General features: G+C 43.8%; 1 protein-coding gene across 2 annotated transcripts in view; it reads right to left on the bottom strand.

Moving 5' to 3' along the window:
* Positions 1–27,740, bottom strand: part of SNTB1 (syntrophin beta 1) — a 237,519-nt gene that overhangs the window by 84,496 nt on the left and 125,283 nt on the right. The gene's annotated exons all lie outside the window — the stretch shown is intronic.

Below are 27,740 nucleotides of genomic sequence, written 5' to 3'. Positions count from 1 at the left end.
CATGTCTTTATGGACCTTGCTTTGTGCATTGGTCCAAATCATTTGGGGGAGGGGTGATTATTGTGTGGGGTTGTTTTTCAGGGGTTGGGCCTGGCCCCTTAGTTCCAGTGAAAGGAAATCTTAAGGTCTAGGCATACTAAAATATTTTGGATAATCTCATGCTCCCAACTTTGTGGGAACAGTTTGGGGTGGCCCCTTCCTATACCAAGATGACTGCGCACCAGTGCACAAAGTAAGGTCCATAAAGACATGGATGAGCGAGTTTTGGGGGGAGGAACTTGTCATGACCTCAACCCAATAGAACACCTTTGGGATGAATTAGAGCAGAGACTGCAATCCAGGCCTTCTCGTCCAACATCAGTGCCTGAGCTCACAAATGCGCTTCTGGAAGAATGGTCAAACATTCCCATAGACACTCTCCTAAACCTTGTGGACAGCCTTCCCAGAAGAGCTGAAGCTGTTATAGCTGCAAAGGCTGAGCCAACTCAATATTCAACCCTACAGACTAAGACGCCATTAAAATTCATGTGCGTGTAAAGGCCAGTGTCCCAATACTTTTGGTAATATAGTGTGTGTCCACTGGGTAGGACAATCTCTTTGTGTACTTATTAGTAGCGGACTATGAATATTAATGATGTAATTGGTCTTAGATGACATAACTGTAATGTCTCGTAGCAGAAGGTGAATAGAGGCTGTACTCGTGTGTACATTATCCCCTTCCCGCCGAGCGTACGCAGATGTGTGTACCCGGCTTTCCAGGGTTATACCGGGAGGATGCCCGCAGCTGCATGCATCATCCCGGTACCGTTGTTTAGAGCCGGCGATCGGCTTTCCGAGGATAACAACTGATGCGGCTAAAAGCCACTCGGTTGTTGGGCGGGAGGGGACGCCCCCCCCCCCCCCTCCCACTGCTCTTCCCGGGCCTCCCGGTGGCACCGGAGAGACGATGGACAATCCGGCTCTTCCGGAGGCTAGTGACAGACTGGAACAAAGCCAGAAATGGCATTGTGCCAGTCTCCTTGATGTAAACACGGAAGCGACGTCACTTTCTGTTTACTCGGCTGCCAATGGCGCTGGATTTTAAAAAATATACAGTATTCAGATACACCGTTTTGGGTGATCTGAATACTTTGAAGTGTAAAGGAGGGATTTGGGGTCTTTTAGAGCCCCGATCCCTCCATAAAGAGTACCTGTCACCACCTATTACCGTCACAAGGGATGTTCACTTTTATTGCTGTCACAAGGAATGTAATCTTTTTTTTTTTTTTTTAAACACAATTTAATCATAAATTAAAAAAAAAAAAAAATAAGAAAAAAAAAAAATATGTTTCAAACCGCCCCGTCACCGCGAGCTCGCACAGCAAAGAAAAACGCATACGAAAGTCGCGCCTGCATATGTTAACGGTGTTCAAATCACATATGTGAGGTATTGCCGCGATCATCAGAGCGAGAGCAATAATTCTAGCACTAGCCCTCCTCTGTAACTGTAACTTGGTAACCGTAAAAAAAAAAATATATATATAAGCGTCGCCTATGGAGATTTTTAGGTACCAAAGTTTGTCGCTATTCCACGAGGGCGTGCAATTATAACTATACTGTTTTCTTTTTTTTTTTTCATTCATGAAAGTGTCCCTTTTCCCCAAAAAATTACGTTTAACACACCGCTGCACAAATGCCGCGTGACATAAAATATTGCAACAAGCGCCATTTTATTCTCTAGATTCTCTGCTTATATATTATATATATATATATATATATATATATATATATATATATATATATATATAATGTTTGGGTGTTTGGGGAAGTAATTTTCTAGCAAAAAATAGGGATTTTAATTTGTAAACACCAAATGTCAGAAATGGCTTACTCATGAAAGGGTTAAATACTGTATTTGGTACTCTACTAGGATGTTCCAGTAATGGAAGAGGCGTTCTTGGAAGCGTTGTACACTTTTGTGCAATATCTTGTATGCACACTTTTCTTTTTAATAAAACTTTATTGGATTAAAAAAAAAAAAGAAAAAAAAAGAAAGAATTGACAGTTATTTGACCTGCAGTTGACCTCCTTCTGACCTGCTTCAAACAAGGTCTGCAATCCCATAGATTTGTATGTGGATTCAACGACAGTGACTGTAACATGAAAAAAATGTAGGGCTGCTATAGCTGGCCCTTGTTTTGAAGATTATGGTCTGGCTCTGGAGTCACAGATCCAGAGCATCTTTGCTCTCGTGTAGAGCAAAAGATTCTTCACATTTGACAAATTCCAGGAGTGTTGGATGCCTGGTCCCCTGCTTCACGCTGTGGTTTCTTCCACTAACCCCTACATCACTACTGTGTCTTGTACTGATGTCGGGACCAGCGGAAGGAACCACAGCACACAGCAGGGGAGCAAACGTTCCACACACCCAAAAGACACAATATAAACAAGTGTCAGAATTACTTACCTCTATATTTGTTCCAGGTCGGAGGGTCAGCCTACTCCTTATACCACTACTGGAATAAAATTGTATCTGGGCTATTGAACCAGTAGTCTCTCCCTATACCTGTTTATCTGCAGTCTCCTCTTCATTTGTTTAAAGTCAAGAATTTAAAAAGCTTGCCGGACCCTTCAGAAACGGGGGGCAGGGAGCTGAGATTACACACAGCAGAGCTCAGTGAGGAGAGCTCCGAGAGCTGATTGGAGGGAAGGGACACACCCCCCTTCACACAGGGACAAAGCTGAGGCTGTCAATCACAGGCTGTGTACTGGAGCTCCCTCCCTTTCACTTTTTTTTCTCTTGGTGTCAGGAAAACTTGTCAGAAGTGACTCATGCTCATAGCAGAGGAATGAAGCAGCGGACAGAAATGACACTTGGTGCTCTGGGTTGAGACAAGTATACACTAGAGAGGGATCTGCTTTGTTCATATTTCATGTCTGAGATTTCCAACCACTTTAAAGCATTTGTTACCCCAACACTTCATATTCCTGATATGTGCCTGCTGTACCATGCACTTGTACGAGAAAGTATCCCGTTCTCTCCATGTTGCTTCCTTTATGTGAAATCCCTGGTGTTCCTTTGCATTCCTATTAAAAACTGACCACACCAAGCAGGAAAGCACAGTGTGGTCAGTTCTCTAGCTATGCTGGAAACTCAGCCTGCTCTCCAATGATCAGACTTGACCTGACAAGCCCCTGCTGCACAGCCATACACTGGGAAGATCAGTGTGATGCTGCTTCTCCTCCACCAGCTCTTATGCAGCTGAGAAAAGATATATAAAAAAAGGGAACATTTTTTTTTATAGTGTTTTTTGTTTGTTTTTATATCTATACAGAAAATGTTTTGCCATTCATCCTTTGCTTTACTATTAAAAACTGACCACACCAAGCAGGAGAGCACAGCGTGGTCAGTTCTCTAGCTATGCTGGAAACTCAGCCTGCTCTCCATTGATCAGACTTGACCTGACACACCCTTGCTGCACAGCCATTAACGGGAAGATCAGTGTGCTGCTGCTTCTCCTCCCCCAGCTCTTATGCAGCTGAGAAAAGATGGAATGTGATCGCTTATATAAGAAATACTAAAAAAAGGGAAAAAATGTATTTAGTGTTTTTTTTTTAATATCTATACAGAAAACGTTTTGCCATTCATCCTTTGCTTTCCTATTAAAAACTGACCACACCAAGCAGGAGAGCACAGTGTGGTCAGTTCTCTAGCTATGCTGGAAACTCAGCCTGCTCTCCAATGATCAGACTTGACCTGACAAGCCCCTGCTGCACAGCCATTCACGGGAAGATCAGTGTGCTGCTGCTTCTCCTCCCCCAGCTCGTATGCAGCTGAAAAAAGATGGAATGTGATCGCATATATATAAAAAAATAAAAATGTATATATTTCTAAATAAAAAAATTCCTAACTATACACCAATGTTTTGCCTCTCATTTCTATTTTAAACGGAATGTGTTGTTTTACAAGGCGATGGTTTACAAATCAGAATACCTGATCAACATAAAAGTTCTGAAGGCAAAAGATCAATAGAACGATGGTGTGACTTGGAAGTCGGTCCAACTTTCCTTTAATTATCAGGAAGGTGAAAAGGATAGAGTGTAAAATAAATAGCTTATTTCCCCAAATCCATTAATAGACTATTTCTCATTTATTTCCCCGCCACGTCCCGCGGACCCCTCCCGCCTGCGATCTCTGAATTCCAGCGATATCATTTTCTTGCGTCTTCATATTAAAAAGAAATGGTTCAGGTTAATCCCCGAGTTGTGTGCATTCCCAGACCTCATCTGCAAGATGTAATTACAGTCTATGGGAGTTTTTCATGTGTCCCGGGTAATAGCTGTGATCCCAGATAGCTGCTGCCGAGTGGCTCCCGCCGCCGCCGCCGCCGCCGGCCTGGAGAGCCGAGAACCGCCGAGAATTTGTTCCCAATTGATTGCTATGAAGCAGGAATGAGTCGGTGTATCGGGGGCTTCAGACAGGAGACCTCTGGCCTCCCGTGATTAGTATGTTGGGTGCATCCGAGGACTCTCGCCTGGTAATGAGGAGACGCGAGCGGACCGTCTCATTCTCGGCGTGTCATGCACTTGGCCAGGAAGAAAGAAAAAAAAGAACCTGAAATGTTTTCCAGATCTTTCACCGAGGCGCTTCCACATAAGGGCAAGTCAAGGTTGTCCATTTGTTTGGCACTGGTGACATGTTCGCTTAATGGGAAAGTCAGATCATCTGCCAGGTTATTGTGTCTCATTGACTTAAAAAGGATACCGCGGTCCTGACGAGAACTACCAACATACAAAGGTAATGCCGACTTCTCCGGCATGGTCCAGAATATTCTGCTCCGGGGCTCCTATATATAAAGTGGACCATCCAGTAAAAATGCAACATCCGCTTCATCTATGTGGGCCCCCTGCGCCTTCATTAACCCTTTTGTGGGAGCTGGACCTTTAATTATTTTGATGTCTGAGCCATTTTTTGGATGTTTAAAAAAAATTAAAATAAAATAAATTTAAGGCCTGAAGATTAGTTAAAACCCACAAGCATTATATGCCTTTTCTAAAAGCAGACACCCTGGAGAATAAAATGGTGGTAGTTCCAATTTTCTGTGTCACGTGATTTCTGCGCAACAGTTTATCAAGCACGAAATTTCTGTAAAAAATGACATTAAAAGTTAAAAGGGATTGTAAAGTCTTTTTTTTTTTTTTTTTTTTTACTATTAACCACTTAAGCCCTGGACCATTTTGCAGGCCAAAGACCAGAGCACTTTTTGCGATACGGCACTGCATCGCTTTATCTGACAATTGCGAGGTCATGCGACGTGGCTCCCAAACAAAATTGACATCCTTTTTTCCCCACAAATAGAGCTTTCTTTTGGTGGTAATTGATCGCCTCTACGGTTTTTATTTTCTGCTCTATAAACTAAAAAAAAAAAAAAAAAACCCGACAACTTTGAAAAAAAAAAAAAACTAATTTTTTACTTTTTGCTATAAAGAAATATCCCCCAAAAATATATAAAAACATTTTTTTTCCCTCAGTTTAAAAAAAAAAAAAAAAAAAAAAAAAAAAAAGGTAATAAGTGTATATTGATTGGTTTGCGCAAAAGTTATAGCGTCTACAAAATAGGGGAAAGATTTATGGCATTTTTATTATTCATTTTTTTATTTTTTATTAGTAATGGTGGCGATCTGCAATTTTTATCGTAACTTCAACATTATGGCGGACATTTGACACTATTTTGGGACCATTTATACAGAGATCAATGCTATAAAAATGCACTGATTACTGTGTAAATGACACTGGCAGTGAAGGGGTTAGCCACTAAGGGGCGATGAAGGAATTAAGTGTATCCTAGGGAGTGATTCTAACTGTGGGGGTGGTGGGCGTTGGGCTTCAAGTCGCATGACAGCGATCACTGCTCACGATGACGGGGAGCGGTGATCTCTGTCATGACACAAGCTAGAACGGGGAAATGCCTTGTCCCTGCTCTGAGGCTCCATGACACGAACACTGGGAGACCGGTGGACATCGAATCCGTGGGCAGGTATATCGTGTAAATCGGCGTGCAGCGGTCGGCAAGTGGCTAAAAAAAAAAAAAAAACATTTTTGGCCTGAATATTAGTTAAAACCCACAAGCATTATGCATTTTCTGAAAGCAGACACCCTGGAGAATAAAATGGTGGTAGTTCCAATTTTTTGTGTCACGTGATTTTTGGGCAACAGTTTATCATGCACAAATTTCTGCAAAAAATTATATTAAAGTTAAAGGGATAGTAAAATCTTTTTTTTTTATTAAAATAATAAACATGTTATACTTGCCTGCTCTGTGCAGTTGGTTTTGCACAGAGCAGCCCGGATCCTCCTCTTCTCAGGTCCCTTGCCAGCTCTTCTGGCCCCTCCCTCCTGTCGCTTGCCCCCCCAGCAAGCAGCTTGCTATGGGGGCACCCGAGCCGAGCTGCGGCTCTGTGTTCATTCAGACATGGAGCTGCGGTTTGCCCCTCCCACCCTCCTGATTGGCTGAGTTTCATTGACAGCAGCGGGAGCCAATGGCATCGCTGCTGTGTCTCAGCCAATCACAGAAGTTTTTGTCCCTCTTAATTAATAGAAGGCATTAGGATAAAAAAAACCCTCTGCCTTTACAAGAGGATCTTCATCCTACTTGCTCCAGGCCCCCTACAACTACAGGGTCCTCCCCATTAACCAATGCCCCAAAACTAGGGTTGCCACCACATCCCTTTAAACCCGAACACATTACTTACACAGGTTCTGTGGCTGATTAAGGTGGTAATTAAATGCAACTTGGTGCCTTATCTGCATTTAATTATCCCCAGAACCTGTGTAATTCAAAGGCATTTGGGTTTAAAGGGATGAGGTGGCAACTCTACCCAAAACATACTTCTCCCTTCCTGCTCTGAGCACCACACCTGAATACTCCTTCCCTCTCTCCCATGCTCTCAGTACGCCAACCATTCCCATTCTGGAACAGGCACAATTCTGCTGGTTTACAGCTTCATAACCAGTTACTTTAGCTCCTCTAATTGCAGACCTCTCAAGCCTCCGGCGACTCGTGGGATACTCCCGCATTTGACGGCGGGCTCACGGACACCCGCGAGTGCAGCACAATCTCCCGACTGAGCCTGCACTGCCACTCAGCCTGGACTGGCCTACCGGGATACCAAGAAAAATTTCCCAGTTGGCCGCCTGCCCTGGGGCCGCTTTGAGCTGCGGCTGCAGCGGTGCCCAGGGCCGATCTAAATGCAGAGTCCTCCTCTCCCTCCCTCCGTTTGTGTAATCGCAAGCAGCGGGTGTCTCCCACTGTGTCATGCAGCTGCAGTCTTAACTGTTCGGTGGCCGTCCACTGTAACAAAGCCATGATAGACGGAACACTGATTCAATGTCCCAGCATTGTATCGGTGTTCAGTTGACCGTCTGTCATGGATGAGGAGGCGGGGCTTTGTTACAGTGAACGGCTGCCGAACAGTTAAGACTGCAGCTGCATGACATAGCGGGGCACTGTGTAATCAAGGCACTGGAGAGGCTGCAGAAGGGCACTGATGAGGATACAGATGGGCACAGTGAGGCTGCAGATGGGCACAGTGAAGGTGCACATGGGCACTGATGAGGATATAGATGGGCAGTGAGGCTGCAGATGGGCACAGAGAGGCTGCATTGTTGACACTAATGAGGCTGCAGATGGGCAAGATGAGGCTGCATTGATGACTCAGTGAGGCTGCATTGATGGGCACTGATGAGGATACAGATGGGCACAGTGAGGCTGCATTGTTGGCACAGTGAGGCTGCAGATGGGCAGTGAGGCTGCATTGATGGGCACTGATGAGGCTGCAGTGTTGGCAGCATTATCTTTTAAAGTATTATTTTATTATGGCATTATATTATCTGTAAAGTATTATTTTATTATGGCATTATATTATCTGTAAAGTATTATTTTATTATAAAAAACAAAAAATTGCAGCGCTAAATAATGTGAAATACTAATGACAATACACACCAAATCTCAAAAAAAATATTGTGATAAAAAGATTATTTTTTATCACAATATTTTTTTTGATATTTGTCTGGTGTGTATTGTCACTAGTATTTCACATTATTTAGCGCTGCAATTTTTATTTTTTTATGTTTTCACAATTCATCATTGTTGTTGCTGGCTGCTAGACTTTTTACGTTATTCTGGTAGCGCAATTATATTTTTATTTTACTATGAATGGGGGGGGGGGGGTTGTTGGCACAGAGTGTGACCTCCCTAAAATAAGTTTGCCACCTCCCTGAAACGGGTTTTTGCAGGTTGGAAAGTCTGTAATTGTTTTTTCAGTGGTCTTGTCATTTAATACGTGTTAATTTGGTGTACATACAATTAATCAGCCAGGTGTAAAGACTGTAAAACCGAGGAAACTGACAGTAGATGCTTCATAAAATCTTGGAAAATTCGAGATCTTTTACCTGGGGTAAGCCGTGTTTTGAACTCTGCCACAACTGAACCATTCCACTGTCACCGCATTACAAGTCTGGCTGAAGGGTATAATATTTAACTAGTTCTACGCCTCCTGGTAGAAATGTCGAAAAATAAAGCAAGCTTTACTGCGTCAGCTCAAAGTCCATGGAAGGATTGCTGCTTGTGCGGAAACGGCACGACGTGAATGTGAAGGAATACAGCAAGCAAACGAATCTGGAAAACTTTCAGTTCTTCTTTGCAGTTACCGATAATTATCGCTTGTAATCACAATTTGCCCTGGTGCCACTCACAAGAATGCCGCCGTTAACGTCCCAGGTTGCAGGTTCTGATTTCTCCGCTAACACAACACTTCCGTAAAAAGGTAAAAACAAACTTTGTTTCAGCACACTTCAAGACACCCCACCCAGCTCCTCCCTGATGCATTTCACCCCCTAATGAGCCTTAAAGGGACGATAAACCCTCCGTTTTCTAAGCACTTTCAGCAGCTGATTTCAATTACAGAATGTGCAGCTTCTTTATCTTTTATTCTTCCAGTTTAAGTTGGTGCCAAGACCTCTGCTCCACATTTCCTGTTTCAGGGTGGCTCCTTTATCTTGCAGCATCCTATGGAGTCAACCTTGCATGCAGTGACTAGAGTTGTCTCCCCCTACACTGTGTGCATCAATAGAAACACACAACGCTTAGGGCCCTTTTGGGGCAGCGGATGTCAGCGGTGACATGTCCGCTGACACCCACTGGTATCCGATTCTGTCCACCAAAACCAGATGGGTGGTGACCCTATTTTCAATCCGTCTGGTGGATCACATCGGATAAAAATGCACAGGCGGTCTGTTTTTATCCAATCTCCCCATAGAGGAGAACGGGACTCTGACAGGTCCGTCTCAGCACAGCGAGCGGAGACAGACCTGTGATCCGCCTGCTCAGTGGGGATTTACTGATCCCCCCCCCCCCCCCTGCTGAGCAAAACAGAGTCCGCCGGGGGGCGGTCCGCCCGCCTGAAAGAGGCTTTAAAGTCTTATGCCTTGTACACACTATCAGATTGTTGGCCAACAAAATTGTGGAATTTTGTCCGAAGGGTGTTGGCTCAAACTTGTCTTGCATACACACGGCCACACAATTGTTGGCTCTTTAGCACCACCCTTTGGGCGCCTTCTGCTAATTTGGTGAGTGTTGAGTCGCACTTTTCTTTTCACACTTTTCATTTAGTTTCTGAACGGCCGTTTGTCAACCAGACATGTTAGGGAATCGGAGAAGAAAACGTGTTATTTATTATTGGTCTTGGAGTTATTGCTTTAACATTTTTTTTTTTTTGGTTGAATAATGATTTCATTTGGTATATTTATTTTTGGATGCATAGAATGCACTTTTTGGTTAAGTTCTATTGGTAGATAGCAGGACTAATTTTATTTGTTTTCTTTTTTTAAAAACTGTGGAGAATAATACTTGGCTATGTGTTTTACTTAAAATGGCAGTTTGGGAGTAGGCAGTTACATTTAACCACTTAAGGACCGCCTCACGCCGATATACGTCGGCAGAATGGCACGGCTGGGCACAAGCATGTACCTGTACGTTGCTTTTTAAGTGCCCAGCCAAAAATGAGGGACAAATGAGGAGGAATGAGGGACAGTCCCAAATCAGGGACAGTTGGGAGCTATGCCATAAAGGACAGCGGGCTGTGTCCGTGTCTGCTCTGCATCGGCGGAGAGATTCCTTGCTGAGCAGGCAGATCTGCTGGCAGACTCCACCAGTGTGAAAGGGGCCTAAAAACAAGTGGAACATGTAACAAGTTTCAAAAGATGAACTTATCCTTTAACCACTTACCCACTGGGCACTTAAACCCCCTTCCTAACCAGACCAATTTTCAGCTTTCGGAGCTCTCACACTTTGAATGACAATTAGTCATACAACACTGTACCCAAATGAAACGTTTGGCCCTTTTTTAACACAAATAGAGCTTTCTTTTGATGGTATTTAACCACTTGGGACCCGCGCTATAGCCGAATGACGGCTACAGCACGGATCTCCTTTTCCGGGACTACGTCTATTGACTTAGTCCCGTGCACGAGCGGCCTGCGCGCCCCCTGAGGGACGCACGCGGCGCGCTCTGTGATCGGCGAGTCTATGAGACTCGCCTGATCACCGATCAGAGCGAGGGGTCGATCCCGACCCCTTATCACGTGATCAGCTGTCAGCCAATGACAGCTGATCATGTGATATAACGGAGCCGGTAATCGGCTATTATTCCTCCTCGCGCTGACAGAAAAAAAAAAGAGCTGATCACCGGCGGCTGTGATCTGGACATCAGTCCCGATCACGGCCAGCCCTGCCAGTGCCCACCTGCCCCCTGCCAGTGCCCACCTGCCCCCTCATCAATAAAGATAATAAAAAATAAGTTCCCCCCGTCAGTGCCCATAGTGCCACCCAGCAGTGCCCACAGTGCCACCCAGCAGTGCCCACAGTGCCACCCAGCAGCGCCCACAATCTGCCTCAACAAAGGTGCTGCACCCCAGTGCCACATATCCGTGCCCATCAGTGTCATCTACCAGTGCCCATCAGTGCCCAGCAGTGCCGCCCATCAGTGCCCAGTAGTGCCACCTATCAGTCCCATCTATCAGTGGTACCTATCAGTGCCCCTTAGTGCCCCCCATCCGTGCCACCCATCCGTGCCGCCTTATCTGTGCCTATTAGTGCCGCCTTAACTATGCCTATCAGTGCCCACCAGTGCAGCCTATCAGTGCCCACCAGTGCAGCCTATCAGTGCCCACCAGTGCAGCCTATCAGTGCCCACCAGTGCAGCCTATCAGTGCCGCCTCATCAGCGCACTTCAATGAAGGAGAAAAATGACCTGTTTGCAAAATTTTATAACAAACTATTAAACAGGATTTTTTTTGTTTTGCATCTTTTTTTGTTTGTTTAGCAAAAAATAAAACTCCGAGCTGTAATTAAATACCACCAAAAGAAAGCTCTATTTGTGGGAAAAAAAAATGATAAAAATTTCATTTGGGTACAGTGTTGTATGCCCGCGCAATTGTCATTCAAAGTGCATCAGCGCTGAAAACTGAAAATTGGTCTGGGACTGAGGGGGGTTTAAGTGCCCAGTAAGCAAGTGGTTAATCACCGCTATAAATCAAAAAAAAAAAAAAGACTGAAAATTCGGTAAAAAAAAAAAATATTTGTTTCTGTTAAAATTTATTGCAGAGTATTGGTGAGTGTTGGCAGAGTATGGCAGTGGCAGAATATGGGCACTGAACAGCGCTGTGGGCTGGATCTGTAGTGCCCACAGCGCTGCAAACGATCTCTCCCTCTCTCACTGTACCGATCGGTACGGCGAGGGGAGGAGCCGGCGTCCTGGCATGACACCGGTTTGTTTACACGTGATGCTCCGTCATTTGACGGAGCGATCACTGGCAAACGGGTGCTATCAGCGGCCATTTAAAGTGATCCGTGATGCAACGGGTCCCCCGAACCCGGCATGTCACAGATGTTCCCATGTGCACGCCCGAGGGGCCGCGCAGGAGCAAGATTCTGTGAGGACGTCCATGGATGCCCTCCCAGAATAAGCCGACCGCGCTGTAGCCGTCTTTCAGCTATGGTCCGGTCAGCATGTGGTTAAACCAGGGATATGCAATTAGCGAACCTCCAGCTGTTGTAAAACTACAAGTCCCATCATGCCTCTGCCTCTGGGTGTCATGCTTGTGGCTGTCAGAGTCTTGCTATGCCTCATGGGACTTGTAGTTCTGCAACAGCCGGGAGGTCCGCTAATTACATATCCCTGTATATGTTACGTGTTTATAATTTCACTTGTGCTGGCTCTAGATCCTTAAGTGCAGCTTCCCCGAACTTCCTTTCCAGCAGACGCCACTCTGTGTACCAAGTCATATGAGACAGCAACTGTCCATCTATTGGCTTTGAGAAAGGAGGAGGCGGGAGCAGGGGGAGTGGCTCTCCTCACAACCGATGTTGTGTATTTCACAGAAGATCACTCGATAGGACTGACATTCCTTCTCACTGTGCACATTAGAAAGCTACAGCCAATCAGAGACAGCCGACCTAATTTCCCGTCTGAAGGATGTCTCACTGTCTCTGTCCTACCTTTTTAATTCCCAGGATTTTAATCATGGTGACTCACTATGACATGGGGACAGTCTGCCTGCCTAGGAACGTGCAATTCCACAGACTGATATTCACCCATCCAGAGATTCTGATATTTGCAAAAATCCTGCAAAGAAACAGCCCACCATTTGTATCAGGGCTGACTGATCTTGAGAGGAGTACTTAGGCAGGGTGATGACTTCAGCTATGTACAGAATTCTGATGGCCCCTCCGACCACCCATGATCTGCCTGCATTGCATAGACAAGAATAGAGGCCCAGTGATGATGGCAGTGGGCAGACTATATACTGAGAATGGAAAGTTTTTTTTTTTTTAAAGCTGAATTCCAGGAATACAGCCACTTTGTTATGCCCTGTACACACGGTCAGACTTTCCGGACGGAAAATGTGCGATCGGATTGTGTTGTCGGAAATTCCGATCGTGTGTGGGCTCCATCTGACTTTTTCCGTCTGAATTTCCGTCGCACAAAGTTTGAGAGCAGGATCTAAAAGTTTCCGACAACAAAATCCGATCGTTTAAATTCTGATCGTGTGTAGACAATTCCAACGCATAAAGTGCCACGCATGCTCAGAATAAATTACGAGATGAAAGCTACTGGCTACTGCCCTCTTTATAGTCCCGTCGTACGTGTTCTACGTCACCGCGTTCTGAACGATCGGATTTTCCGACAACTTTGTGTGACCAAGTTTGGGCCAAAATTAGGCAGAAAAAATTTGACGGATTTTGTCGTCGGAATGTCCGACCGTGTGTATGGGGCATAAAACGTACAGGCACACTGCAAGTTAAAGGATATGTAAAGGTTCATTAAAAAAAAAAAATCAAACAAATATGTTATACTTACCTCCTCTCTGCAACTGGTTTTGCACAGAGTGGCCCGATCCTCTTCTGGGGTCCCTCAGCGGTGCTCCTGGCCCCTCCTCTTCTCGAGTGCCCTGTTGAAGAGCTGCTGCTTCCACTGACACAGACAGCAGGACTCGGCCCCGCCCCCTGGCTCCCGCATCATTGGATTTGATTGACAGCAGTGGGAGCCAATGGCTGCACTGCTATCAATCTATCTAATCAGGACCAGAGACAGCGGCTGGAGCTGGTGTGCTCGTCCCCATCGCTGCAAAGACCAGGTTCAGGTAAGCAAAAGGGGGGCTCTGATGCATCACAAAAGGTTTTTCACCTTAATGCATTAACGTGAAAAACCTTGAGGGTTTACAACCTCTTTAAAGTAGAACTATGTCCAAAACTTTTTTTCCATTTGGATGAAGTAAGGGAGGGTTATAACCCATCAGGTTGTTTTTTTTTCGCCTTCTGTGTCCCATTGAGGAGATTTCCATTCACTTCCTGTCCCATAGCCAAACAGGAAGTGAGGGGAAATCCCTGCAAATTAAGGGATTTCCATGGAGACCCCCAGGTCACCAGAACTAGTGTCCCCATTGGAAGATTTCCCCTCTATTACTTGTGACAGGAAAAAAAAAAAAAATGACAGAGGTTCTAAACCCTCTCCCCTCTATCCAAAACTAAACAAAATTGTGCCTTTAGTTATACTTTAAAGGGGTTGTAAAGGCAGAAGGTTTTTATCCTAATGCATTAAAATAAAAAGCCTTCTGTATGTAGCAGAAAACAGGAAATGGGCTTAGGTAAGACTGTATTTGTTAATAAACAAAGTGTATTAAAAACTCACATTGAAGTATCTTTACAAAGGCACAGTGGAGTCCAATGAAATGGTCCGATCTCCGTCTCAGCGGTCAGCGATGGTATCATCCTGTTACACTGGATGAGGACGGGGTCCTGGGATCTTTCGGCTATCAGGCAGGATCCAGAACGAGGTCTGGAACGCAGCTGGCAGGTCACAGGAGGGGGCTGGAAACGCAATGTGTGGCGGGATGACGTCACGGACATGCTGCGGACATGTTTCAGAACGTGTGCACTGGGAAGATGGTTACAATGCGCACTCCTTTTTTTCAAGCCCTGAGCTTGAGAAAGGAGTGCGCATTGTAATCATCTTCCCAGTGTGCACGCTCTGAAACACGTTGCATCACGTCTGTGACGTCATCCCGCCACATGCTGCGTGCCAGCCCTCTCCTGTGACCTTTCACATCCCCCAGATTTATATAAGGTCAGATTTTTTTTTTTTTAAATGCTGCATACATGGGTTAAATGTTTAATTGCTTCTTAGGGTGTGTTTGGATCGAAGTTAGGGCTGTAAAGGGAATTTGTAAGTTCTGTATATAATTGTATTCTATTTTGTATGTATTGCACACTGTGCACACACGACACCAATAATGTTTTCAGTACATGTTTTGCATTCTTTTGTGTCCTGATTAGAATTAGCCTGCTTATGTTACGCCCCTTGTTACCATAAACGTACAATTGTAATATTAATGTGATACCTACGTAATCATGTGTATAAAAACCTTCAATTTGCATCATAATAAAGCAGAACAGTTATTTGGAAAGATGCGGAGTGTATCTTTTGTGTCTGTTCCCTACTGCAGTAGTTATTAATTTGGAACCACTAATCAATATTGGACATTCTGACAGCAAAATCCATGGATTTTTTCCAACGGATGTTGGCTCAAACTTGTCTTGCATACACACGGTCACACAAAGTTGGTCGAAAATTGTGAACATCAAGAACGCGGTGATGTACGAGCTGAGAAAAAGGAAGTTCAATAGCCAGTGCTGCCTTTCTGCTCGATTCCGAGTATGCGTGGCACTTTGTGTACACACGATCGGAATTTCCAACAACGGATTTTGTTGTCATAAAATTTGAGAACCAGATCTCAAATTTTGTGCGATGGAAATTCCGATGGAAAATGTCCGTTGGAACCTACACGTGGTTGGAATTTTCGTCCAAAAAGCCCCCATCGAACATTTTCCATCGGAAAATCCGACTGCGTGTTCGGGGCATAACTCAGAGTGTGCCTTCACACTGCATTCCTGGAGTTCAGATTTAAATCAATTAATTTGAATGTTGATGAGCGGGGAAATGAGGAAGTAAGGAAGGTAAATTATAAGCGGATTCAACTTCAGCTCCAATTTTTTTCTTTGCCATTCATCCATCGAGCGAAATCCTCACAACAGAACATGTACTGGTGTGAATGGTTAAAACGTTCCAACGGAGCAAAAGCAAAATTCCTAGATACTGATTGGAGGGGTGTGGGGGAGGGGGGGGGGAATCACATGCTTAGGGCCCCCAGTGACAGTATGTTATGTTTGTATTCCCACTACACCTCTTAAATGTAATTATTTTCAGTGTTGGGGAGATTAGAATAACAGAGAGACATGATAAATTCCCATTAAGCCTTTAAAGTTCATACATCACTTAGGAGTCTCGACTAAACATTACTAAAGATGGAAAGTTGTTGGAGTCGAGGGACTCCTGGACATTCCCGTGCGGGTTTGTATAACCAGACTTGAAAGCACACATGGAAGAGCAATTAACAAGACATTCACTTAATTCGGCTAAGCGCTATTTGTATCTGAAAGGTGACCACATAATGTAACCCCGGTCACTTGTTAATTTAACCGCTTCAGGACCGCCCCATAGCAGATTTACTGCTACAGGGCGGCTCTCCTGCTCAGGATCGTGCGTGTATGGATGTGTGTGTATATTATATATTATATATATATATATATATATATATATATATATATATATATATATATATATATATATATATATATATATACATATATTTTAGGGCTGTGGAAATTAAAGATTAATTCCTTGATTAATCGATTAATTCTTTTGATCGGTACTCACCTCTCCGCCGGCTTCCGGGTCTTCAGGGAGTTCTGTCGGAGATCCGGTGACATCACAGACATCGCTGTCACTGGACTCCTCCCCGCTTCCCCAAGTGTCTCCGTCTGCTAACAAAGGGGAGGAGTCCGGTGACGTTGAAGTTCTGATTGAACGTAACGCGTACGGGGGAGGAGTTACGCATGACGTCACCCGCTGCTAACCCTACGGAACTAACACGATTGTCGGCTTTACATGCTGTGTTTTTATCATCTTTATGTGAGTAGTTTGTGTTTGAACACAAAAATTAAATCTTATAGTTAAGCGGTGAGCACTTCGATCTTTTCTTTCTACCCATGACCTGGCGTCCTTGCTGAGATCTAAGGAGACGTGAGAGAAGTTTATGGTCCGTGTTAACCCTTTTGATACCCACTTGCATGACCACCTGTTTGCACAGGGGTCCATGCCATAAGGTGAGAGTGATTAGTTAGACCGGAGGTGGAGGGATTGTCAAACTACTGGAAAAAAAAAAAAAGACTTACGTCAGTGCTACAGTTTGAATATAAAACGTATTTGTGTGAACTGTGAAGTGAAGTCATGGATTGTGGAAACGAACTAGTGTCGGGTGATTGTATATAGTGTATATCAAATTTACCACTGACTAATGCAGAGTTGCAATGCAAGGAGATCAGCTACAGCTGGATCTGTATGTGTGTTATAATTAATCGAAATTAGTCGATTAATCGACTAAAGAAATAAAAGATTAAATCGAACACGAAAACTTTAATCAGCAACAGCCCTAATATATATATATATATATATATATATATATATACACACATACACAGTATATATATATATATATATATATATATATATAGTAGAGTGTTGCCCTGCTGGGGTCTAGGAGGTTGTGACCCAGAAGTGATCATGAGTGGGATGAAATCTCCAATCCTGAGTCCAGGTATTCAGAACAGCCAGCATAGTGATGGGTCCAGGTGTGTGCTGGGCTTTTAGTAGTAACCTGACCATGGTTCTGGGCTCCACCCCGACAGACAGGAAGTCTGGCCCAGGAGTCAGGGGGGCTCCACATGGGAGCCAGTGCATCGAGAGTCTGCTAGCTGTGTGCACCAAGTTGGTCGGTGAACAGTCTGTACGAGACAGACAAGGGCCTGGAGTGTAAGGCCAGAGCAGCAGTGCTGCAAGTTAGAGCCAAACAGGCCGAATGTCGTTTATGTTGAAGGAGGAGGAATGCTGAAAACCCCTGCAAGGGAAACCGGTGTTTATGTTCGCTAAACTTTCTTTTAATAAAAATGGGCAAACCAAGTTTTTAAAACAAGAAACAGCAAGTGGCAGTGTCCTTAAAGTCCTACATTTGATGCTAGTCCTTACATTATATATATATCTATATATATATCTCTATATATACACAGTACATGATCTGGTGCACAGCTGCTGACCTGTAGCAGTAAACTGCTATAGGACTGTCAACAAGTGCTTAATACCTCTCTCAAGAGACCCTGATTTTAGGAGTGGGTTGGGTCGTGTATATAAAATTCTGTACTTCCGCCTGCAGGGGGCACATGTACGCCACCACCGTGACACTTCAGTAGAAGCCGATCTGTGGGTACCAGGCACTGGATGTTCGCCGCCACCCAATGATCGCCGGTAAAACACACAAAACAGAGATCTGACAATTTAAACAAAGAAGATTTCAGTTCTGAGAGGGGGAAGGGTGGATTCTGTGTTCCTGCAAAGCAGGGAATAAAATCCATCACTTCCCCTAGTAAAAGCACCTAACACAGTACAAATAAACCCTGGCTAGGCACACATTTAACCCTTTGATTGCCCTTGATGTTTAACCCCTTCCCGGCCAGTGTCATTAGTACAGTGACAGTGCATATTTCTTAGCACTGATAAATGTATTATGAAAAAAAGGGGCGCTGCACTCAACTGATTGGTCGGTGAGACAATTGACGATGATACACTCGCGATGTAAAGACTAATGACCCACAGCTGGTGAAAACCAAATAAGGAAAAAAGGTGCTTCTCCCGGTATGGAATGCGAAATTACCCAGAATGAAATTACCCAGAATGAAATGACCAAAAATAACAAAAGCTCAATGATGAATCTAAACTAAAGTGGAAAAAAGAGGACTGAAACCTAAATCACACAAATCAAATGACTCAAATCTGAACAATAAATCAACATATCAAAAAATAATAAAAAGTCCAATAGTGACGATAATAACCCAAAAGGTAAATATGATCAATCGTGAAGAATAAATAAAGTCCATGCACAATCAATAGAAGATTGTAGACTCTTCTCAGGTAATGTAAACAATAAACACCCCAAAATAATGTGACCAGATAGATGTGCCTCCACCACAGTAAAACACTGCCACTTACCAGATGGTAGTGGTCCCTTCATTATAGAGGACCACAATGAGCAGATGGCCATCAGCCCAGCCTGGGATCCTTAGAATGTACTGGACTCCTCACTCTCAGCGGTGATGATCTCCATACAAATCAGATCCAACGTGGTAATAGGATCCCCATATAATAATAAAAGCTCACAATAGTGTAAAACCTTTAACATGTATTCCAAATGAGCATATCACAAATGCACACTTCCACTGATGTAATATAAAAACAGCATACAAAAACCATCGAGATGGCCAGCCTCGAGAAAGCCCATTGCTTCCGGGACAAAAAGAGTGTAGCGGTGACGTCAGTGCATCGCTCCTCCTCCCTAAGTATTTTGTCACACAATAGGACGTTGTCAAGGGGCAATAGGACGTGCCCCATGACGTCCTATTGTGTGACGAAACGCGTAGGGAGGAGGAGCTCGATTTTTTTTTGGTAATTTCATTCTGGGTAGTTTTGCATCCATACCAGGAGAAGCACCTTTTTTCCTTATTTAGTTTTCACCAACTGTGGGTCATTAGTCTTTACATCGTGAGTGTATGTCAGTTGTCTCACAGATCAATCTGAGTGCAACCCCCCCTTTTTTTCTTTATTCTGTTTGATGTATGGCATTTTGAGTTGCCGCTGATATATATTTTTCTATAATAGCGCAGTGTTTTTCTTTTCTATAAATGTATTATTGTCACTGGTTCCCACAAAGTGTCCGGTAGTGTCCAATTGTCCTCCGCAATATCCCAGTCCTGCTATAAGTCGCTGATCCCCGCCATTACTAGTATAATATTACATTACTAGTATGTAAAAATATCCCACGGTTTGTAGATGCTATAACTTTTGCGTAAACCAATCAATATGAGCTTATTGGCATTTTTTTTTTTACCAAAAACAAGTAGCAAAATACATATTGGTTTAAATTGATGAAGAAATTTGATTCTTTTACTTTTTTTTTTATTGGATATGCTGCACAGCAGAAAGTAAAAAAAATATAGTTTTTTTTCAGAATTGTTGATTTTTTTGGATTTATAGCACAAAAAATAAAAACCGCAGAGGTGATCAAATACCACCAAAGGAAAGCTTGATTTGTTGGGGGGGGCGACACATACATTTTCTTTGTATACAATGTCGCACGACCACGCAATTGTCAGTTAAAATAGTGCAGTGCTGTATCGCAAAAAATGGTTTGGTTATGCAGGGGGGTAAATCTTCAGAGGGCAAGTATAAAGTGACCTTATAAGGCTCTTAAAGCTCTCTCAGTCTAGGGGTGCAGGAATAGGGAGTCCCTCCAGCGGTGTGACTGGTCCAGAGCTGCCTTCTTTCTATGGCACTCTTGACCTCTCCACGCACAAGACGGGGTTCATAGCTCTGCATTGTATGTGATGACGCCAAAGGATCACCCACAATACCAAAAGGGAAAATAGGAGAGTATTGGAATTGCCCATAGGGTGACAGATACTCCCTCTTCCTAGTGCATTACTCTTGATGTGGCATGTCTCGGGCAAGTTCTTGGAGCAGAGACAGGCACCAGTTATCAAGCAACCAGCTCCTTCCTAGCTGCGTTGTTGGATGAGTGCGTGACGAACCTTGTAGCTAAGGTTACAAAACACGTAGAAGCATGGGACAAAGTACAAAGAAGCACTTTTCCTTAACCACATGAAACACATGAGGTGACAGACATGCCCCCTTCCTCTGCATTCCTCCTGCCACTGCGTGTCCGGAACAACTGCTTGGAGCAGAAACAAGCTCCGGCTATCATGTAGCCAGCTCCTTGCTAGCCGTGTTGTTGGATGGCCAAAGGTTGGAGGGCTACCCTGTTCAACCACAAAGCTAGGCTTACAAAGCACATAGGAGCATGAGACAAAGCACTACATCAGGGGTGCTCAACCTGTGGCCCTCTGAGCCTTATGACGTGTCCCTCGACCTCAAAACAGGCAGCGGCCGGCAATCCATTGGTCGTGATCTGGGCGTGCCAACCCCCCCCCCATCCCTGAGCATCAATCTAGCAATGGAGGAAACAGGCTCGCTGTGGAGAGAGCAGGAGCTGCTTAACTGATGCTTCTTCTGCAGCGCCGGCTCCTGTCCCAGGCGGAGTCATACCGGCTTCTCCTCCTTTCCCTCCCGCCAGCATTCAGTGGCTGTGGGAGGAAAATGTTCATTATGCTATTCAAAATAAAAAAAATTGAAATTCTGAATCATTTCATTGTGGCCCACAATATTTCTCCTTAACCTCTTGCAGTCCACATAATGCATATGTGCGGCAGCAAAGAAGGTGGGCTATAATGCCCACATACACTACATTGTCAGAAGTATTGGGACGCCTGCCTTTACACACAAATGAATTTTAATGGCATCCCAGTCTTAGTCCGTAGGGTTCAATATTGAGTTGGCCCACCCTTTGCAGCTATAACAGCTTCAACTTTTCCCAAAGGTGTTCTATCTGGTTGAGGTTATGGACCTTGCTTTGTGCACTGGTGCGCAGTCATGTTGGAACAGAAAGGGGTCATCCCCAAACTGTGCCCACAAAGTTGGGAGCATGAAATTGTCCGAAATATCTTGGTATGCCGACACCTTAAGAGTTCCCTTCACTGGAACTAAAGGGCCAAGTCTAACCTCTGAAAAACAATCCCACCAAATGATTTTGGACCAGTGCACAAACAAGGTCCATAAAGACATGGATGAGTGAGTTTGGGGTGGAAGAACTTGACTGGCCTGCACAGAGTCCTTACCTCAACCAGACAGAACAACCTTTGGGATGAATTAGAACAGCCTTCTCGTCCAACATCAGTGTCTGACCTCACAAATGCACTAATATGGTCAAACATTCCCATAGACACACTCCTAAACCTTGTGGACAGCCTTCCTAGAAGAGTTGAAGCTGTTATAGCTGCAAAGGGTGGGCCAACTCTATATTGAACCCTATGGACTATTAAAGCTGATGTGCAAGTAAAGGCAGGAGCCCCAAAAATGTTTCTTAATATGGTGTATATGTCTATGGGTGGCAGAGGTTTCTCTTTCTATCAAAGGCAGCTCCTGGTCTCTGGTAATGCTCAATTAAACTACTTCAGAAGTCAGACAGGGGAAGTCACAAGTATTACCAATTTAACCACTTCCGGACCACCCACTGTATGTGTATATATATATATACATACACACACATACATATACACACACATATACACACACACACATACACTAGGGATCGGCCGATTATTGCAGGCCGACATCAGCATTTTCCCAAAAATAGGCATCGGTCGCAAACCAGACCAATATTACCAATATTGCTTCAGGCATCACCCCGGTGCCGTTCTTTAGGGTGGCACATACAGTGGGACCGGGGGGTGGGGGTTGGGAGGGGGTCCAGTAAGTTCACCTTACAGATTTTCTGTAAGGGCCGGTTCACACAGGGGGCGACACGAGGCGACACGACTTGCCGTGCCGCGACCTGACAAGTCGCCCCCGTTCTGTACAATGGAACCGTTCTAAGAGGAGCGACTCGAGTCGCTCCAACTCAGAAAAAAGGTTCCTGTACTACTTTTGGGCGACCTCGGGGCGACTTGCATTGACTTCCATACAGAAGTAATTTGCAAGTTGCCGCTGAGGTCGCGGCAGGTCGCGGCGAGGCAAGTCGTGTCGCCTCGCATCGCCCCCTGTGTGAACCGAGCCTAAAGGTGAACTTACCTTTTTAGTGGTTTGCACGGTTCCTATCCGTTTCTCAATACCATGTCCTGTATGATTGAAATGGACAGAATGGGGAACCTGTCCCCTTGTTTTGCTGTCTGTCTTGGTTAGGATCGGAAAGACTGGGGTATCTTTGAAATGGAGACACAAGACCCCAGCAGTGAAATCTGTGTCTTCTGTGCTCTCCTCACCTCCTGTTTATTTGATGGGTGTTGGACCAACAGGACGTTACAGCAAATCTTCCCCACGGGGACACAGACAGCTGTACAACAATGATTACCACTCCGGGGAAGGTTTATATGGCAGTCAGGTTTTTTTTTTCCTCCTGTGCCCCTCTTGGGAGATTTCCACCACTTGTTGTGGCTAAACCTATCAAGTGCCAGCACAGATCTCAGCAGAGTATATGAAGTCCCTGTGGAGCCCGAAATCTTATGCCTCGTACACACGATCGGACATTGATCGGACATTCCGGGAACAAAATCCATGGATTTTTTCCAATGGATGTTGGCTCAAACTTGTCTTGCATTACACACAGTCACACAATGTTGGTCGGAAATTGCAAATGCCAAGTACAACACATACGACGAGCCAGGAAAAATTAAGTTAAATAGCCAGTGCGGCTCTTCTGCTTGATGCCGAGCATGCGTGGCACTTTATGTGCGTCGGAAATTGTCTACACACGATCGGAATTTCAGACAAAGGACTTTGTTGTCGGAAAACTTGAGTATCAGATCTCAAATTTTGTGCGACAGAAATTCCGATGGAAAATGTCCGATGGAGCCTACACATGGTCGGAATTTCCAACAAAAAGCTCCCATCGACATTTTCCATCAGAAAATCCAACCGTGTGCACAAGGCATTAGAGTGCTCCAGATATGCAAATCTGAACATTCTCGGCAAAAATATGTGTTATAAAGCTTTGAAGGGGTTATAAAGCTTTGTTTATTTTCTAAATAGGTTCCTTTAAGCTAGTGCATTGTTGGTTCACTTACCTTTTCCTTTGATTTCCCTTCTAAATGTTTTTTTGTTTTCTTTGTCTGAATTTCTCACTTCTTGTTTCTCCTCAGTAAACTTCACACCATCATCTGAGCGGTGTTTAGTCAGCCAGAACAGCTTACTGATGAGGAACAGGAAGTGAGAAATTCAGACAAAGAAAAAAAAGAAAAAAAAACATTTAGAAGGGAAATCGAAGGAAAAGGTAAGTGAACCAACAATGCACTAGCTTAAAGGAACCTATTTAGAAAATAAAAAACAAACCTTTACAACCCCTTTAAGGCTCATCGCCATCCCTTCTCCTGCAAATCCTGCTGAATTTTCTGGATAGTCTCGGTGTCCTATAGGTTTGAGCATCTGAAGGTGTCTTCTTTGAACAGCTGTAGAGAAGAAAAGACTGCAGATAAATTGGTACAACATATGTAGGAGGATTTGTTTAATTTCTCTGTATAACCTGAGGCTATTCACTGCATTGGGTATATTTAAGGGATTACAACCACTCTATGAGAGTGGCTTCGTTGTCCGGTATAGGTGTAAAGAACTGGAAAAGTGGCTGAACAGCATTACAAATCCTTTGGCAGATAAGACAGTTATTAGAACTAAAAACTATTAGATAGAAGCTGCCATTCTCCGGTTTCTGGCTTGCATACTAACTGCAAGATCCTAAATATGTGCACAAGAACTTGCATGCAACCAAGAAGTTGTCAGATTCCATCTGATGCTTTTCACACAAGTAGATTGCTTTTTTTGGCAGATTCCCTTTACAAAGTTACAAGGAATGCAATGAAGCAAATGCGGGCGTGTGTGCGACTCTGTCTATTGTTTGTTAGAAAGCGTAATCAAAATAGCTTTTTTTTCCCACAAACTTTCTTCTTAGAAAAACATTACGTTATTACATATTTTCCAGGACTGGATCTCCAAGCAGATGTTTTCCATTCCCTCTAGGAAATTGTTACTAATTTTAATGTCCAGAGTCACACAAGTGCTGCGGGGAACACACCCTGTGGTCAATGGTATTGTCAAAAAATATTCAGTAAAGTAACGGTGTTGCTGGAAAAATAAAAAAAGAAGCCTGCAAAAAAGGATACTTACCTCTCTTGTGGGTGGTGAGTCCTTATTTCACTCCCTTCAAGAGATGCCACCTACAGGAGAATCTTTATACTCCCAACACTTCTAGATGTCTGGTCCCCTGCTGCATGCTGGAGTTCCTCTTTCTGACCTCATGAGATGGAGATGGAAGATGGAATCATTGTGCTCAGTGCGGGATGCCGGCATCCAACTAACCCCAAAATGTCTAGGTCCAGTCCAATCTCATGGGGGCCTTAGCTCTTGAAGAGTGTGAAGTGAGGACTTGCTGCCCACTGTAGAGCTGGTCAGTTTTAAGTCTTCTTGTAGAATGTTATTTTCCATGTAAAAGTCACTTAAACAACAGTCCACTACGGCAGACAGCAAGTCCTTTTCGAGAGCCAAGTCCACCATGAGAATGGTCAGGATTTAGACACTTGCGGGTTATGATGGATGTCGGTGTCCTGCACTGAGCACTGTGGTTCCATAAGAAGAACATGGACACAAAATAGTTGACCTTTGCTTCTAAAAATCCTAGTTTAAAAGACTTGGGAACTCTCATGTCCTGACCCGGAGACATTGGCTAATCACTAAGATCACAAGGTCTGTAGAGCAAGCACTAAGATTACAAGGTCTGTAGAGCAAGCACTAAGATTACAAGGTCTGTAGAGCAAGCACTAAGATTACAAGGTCTGTAGACCACTCCCTAAGATTACAAGGTCTGTAGACCACTCCCTAAGATTACAAGGTCTGTAGACCAATCCCTAAGATTACAAGGTCTGTAGACCAATCCCTAAGATTACAAGGTCTGTAGACCAATCCCTAAGATTACAAGGTCTGTAGACCAATCCCTAAGATTACAAGGTCTGTAGACCAATCCCTAAGATTACAAGGTCTGTAGACCAATCCCTAAGATTACAAGGTCTGTAGACTAATCCCTAACATTGCAAGGTCTGTAGACCAATCCCTAACATTACAAGGTCTGTAGACCAATCCCTAACATTGCAAGGTCTGTAGACCAGTCCCTAAGATTAGAAGAAGATCTGTAGACCAATCCCTAAGATTAGAAGATCTGTAGACCAATCCCTAAGATTAGAAGATCTGTAGACCAATCCCTAAGATTAGAAGATCTCTAGACCAATCCCTAAGATTAGAAGATCTGTAGACCAATCCCTGAGATTAGAAGGTCTGCAGACCAATCCCTAAGATTAGAAGGTCTGTAGACCAATCCCTAAGATTAGAAGGTCTGTAGACCAATCCCTAAGATTAGAAGGTCTGTAGATCATTCCCTAAGATTAGAAGGTCTGTAGACCAATCCCTAAGATTACAAGGTCTGAAAATCAATCCCTAAGATTACAAGGTCTGTAGACCAATCCCTAAGATTACAAGGTCTGTAGACCAATCCCTAAGATTACAAGGTCTGTAGACCAATCCCTAAGATTACAAGGTCTGTAGACCAATCCCTAAGATTACAAGGTCTGTAGACCAATCCCTAAGATTACAAGGTCTGTAGACCAATCCCTAAGATTACAAGGTCTGTAGACCAGTCCCTAAAATTGCAAGGTCTGTAGACCAATCCCTAAGATTAGAAGATCTGTAGACCAATCCATAAGATTAGAAGGTCTGTAGACCAATCCATAAGATTAGAAGGTCTGTAGACCAATCCCTAAGATTAGAAGGTCTGTAGACCAATCCCCAAGATTAGAAGATCTGTAGACCAATCCCTAAAATTAGAAGGTCTGTAGACCAATCCCTAATATTAGAAGGTCTGTAGACCAATCCCTAATATTAGAAGGTCTGTAGACCAATCCCTAAGATTAGAAGGTCTGTAGGCCAATCCCTAAGATTAGACGGTCTGTAGGCCAATCCCTAAGATTAGACGGTCTGTAGGCCAATCCCTAAGATTAGACGGTCTGTAGGCCAATCCCTAAGATTAGACGGTCTGTAGGCCAATCCCTAAGATTACAAGGTCTGTGAGCCAATCCCTAAGATTACAAGGTCTGTAGAACACCAAGAGTTCTTTCAAACCGGGTTGCCTATTGACTGACTGGAATAGTGTTGCCAGCCAACTGGGCTCTTGTTTTTACATAGGGCTGTCATTGTCCATTTGATGCCCACATTGTAGCCCATGTAGTGTCATGACTGCTTCTTTGCTGTGCACACAATGTCACAACTGCCATTTGTGTCCTACTTGCTGCAATCATTACTATTTTGATGTTTTTATAGTCAGGTTAAAAAAAGGCACATGTCCATTATTCCAACCAGAAGATTGAGATAACCTATACCATCCGCCACTACTTTTTTTTCTGTCCACATATCATGATTGCCTGTCTGTTGCCCGTGTTTTATAATGCATGCCCCTTTATTAGCTGCAGTATGTATTGTCAAAAGTCTCAGTTTTCTGTCCACATATCATTACGACTGCCCATCTGTTGCCGGTGTTTCATCAGGAGTGCCGCTTTATTACCCAAGTATTGTCATGTTTCCAAGTTTGCTGCCCACATATCCTCATGGTTGCCCATTTGTTGCCCATGTTTTATCATGATTGCACCTTTGTTACCTAAGCATTGTCAAAATTTTCAGTTTGCTGCCTAAATGTCACTAGGACTGCCTGTTTGTTGCCTCTGTTCTATCACGGACACCCTTTTATTACCTAAGCACTGTCATAATTCCCTGTTTTCTGCCCACACGTCATTAGGATTGTCCATGTTTTATCATGAGTCCCCCTTTATTACCGAAGTATTGTCAAAATTCCAAGTTTGCTGCCCACATATCATTATGGTTGCCCATGTTTTATCACGAGTGCCCCTTTATTACCTAAGCATTGTCAAAAATCTCAGTTTTCTGCCCACATATCATTATGACTGCTCATTTGTTGCCCATGTTTTATCATGAGTGCCCCTTAATTATGTATGTATTGTCCACATTCTCAGTTTGCTGCCCACATAGTGTCTTTGAAGCTGGTGTGTTACCCACATTGGTTGTCTATCTATTGTCACAGCTGCCATTGTGTTACTCACATATTGACATCACTGCCACTATGTTGGTCACATATTGCCACAATTACCAATGTGTTACCTTCATATTGCCACTTTCGCCCATGTATTACCATAGTTCATCACTATGCTGACATCTGCTTGAGGTTTGTAACCAAGTCAGCACCGTTTGTTCATTTTTACCTTTTGGATGTCTACACAAGACTTTTACAGGAAAACAACATCCATAATGTATGTTACAGTAGTACTTTAGACAAAACTTTTTTTTTTTCATTTAGGATACAGTAAGGAACGGTT

The sequence above is a fragment of the Lithobates pipiens genome, unplaced genomic scaffold, assembly GCF_037356315.1.
Source record: "Lithobates pipiens isolate NorthernLeopardFrog02 unplaced genomic scaffold, aLitPip1_a1.2 Scaffold_19, whole genome shotgun sequence".
In the NCBI taxonomy this organism is placed as follows: Eukaryota; Metazoa; Chordata; class Amphibia; order Anura; family Ranidae; genus Lithobates; species Lithobates pipiens.
This window is presented reverse-complemented; position numbering and strand designations above follow the sequence as displayed.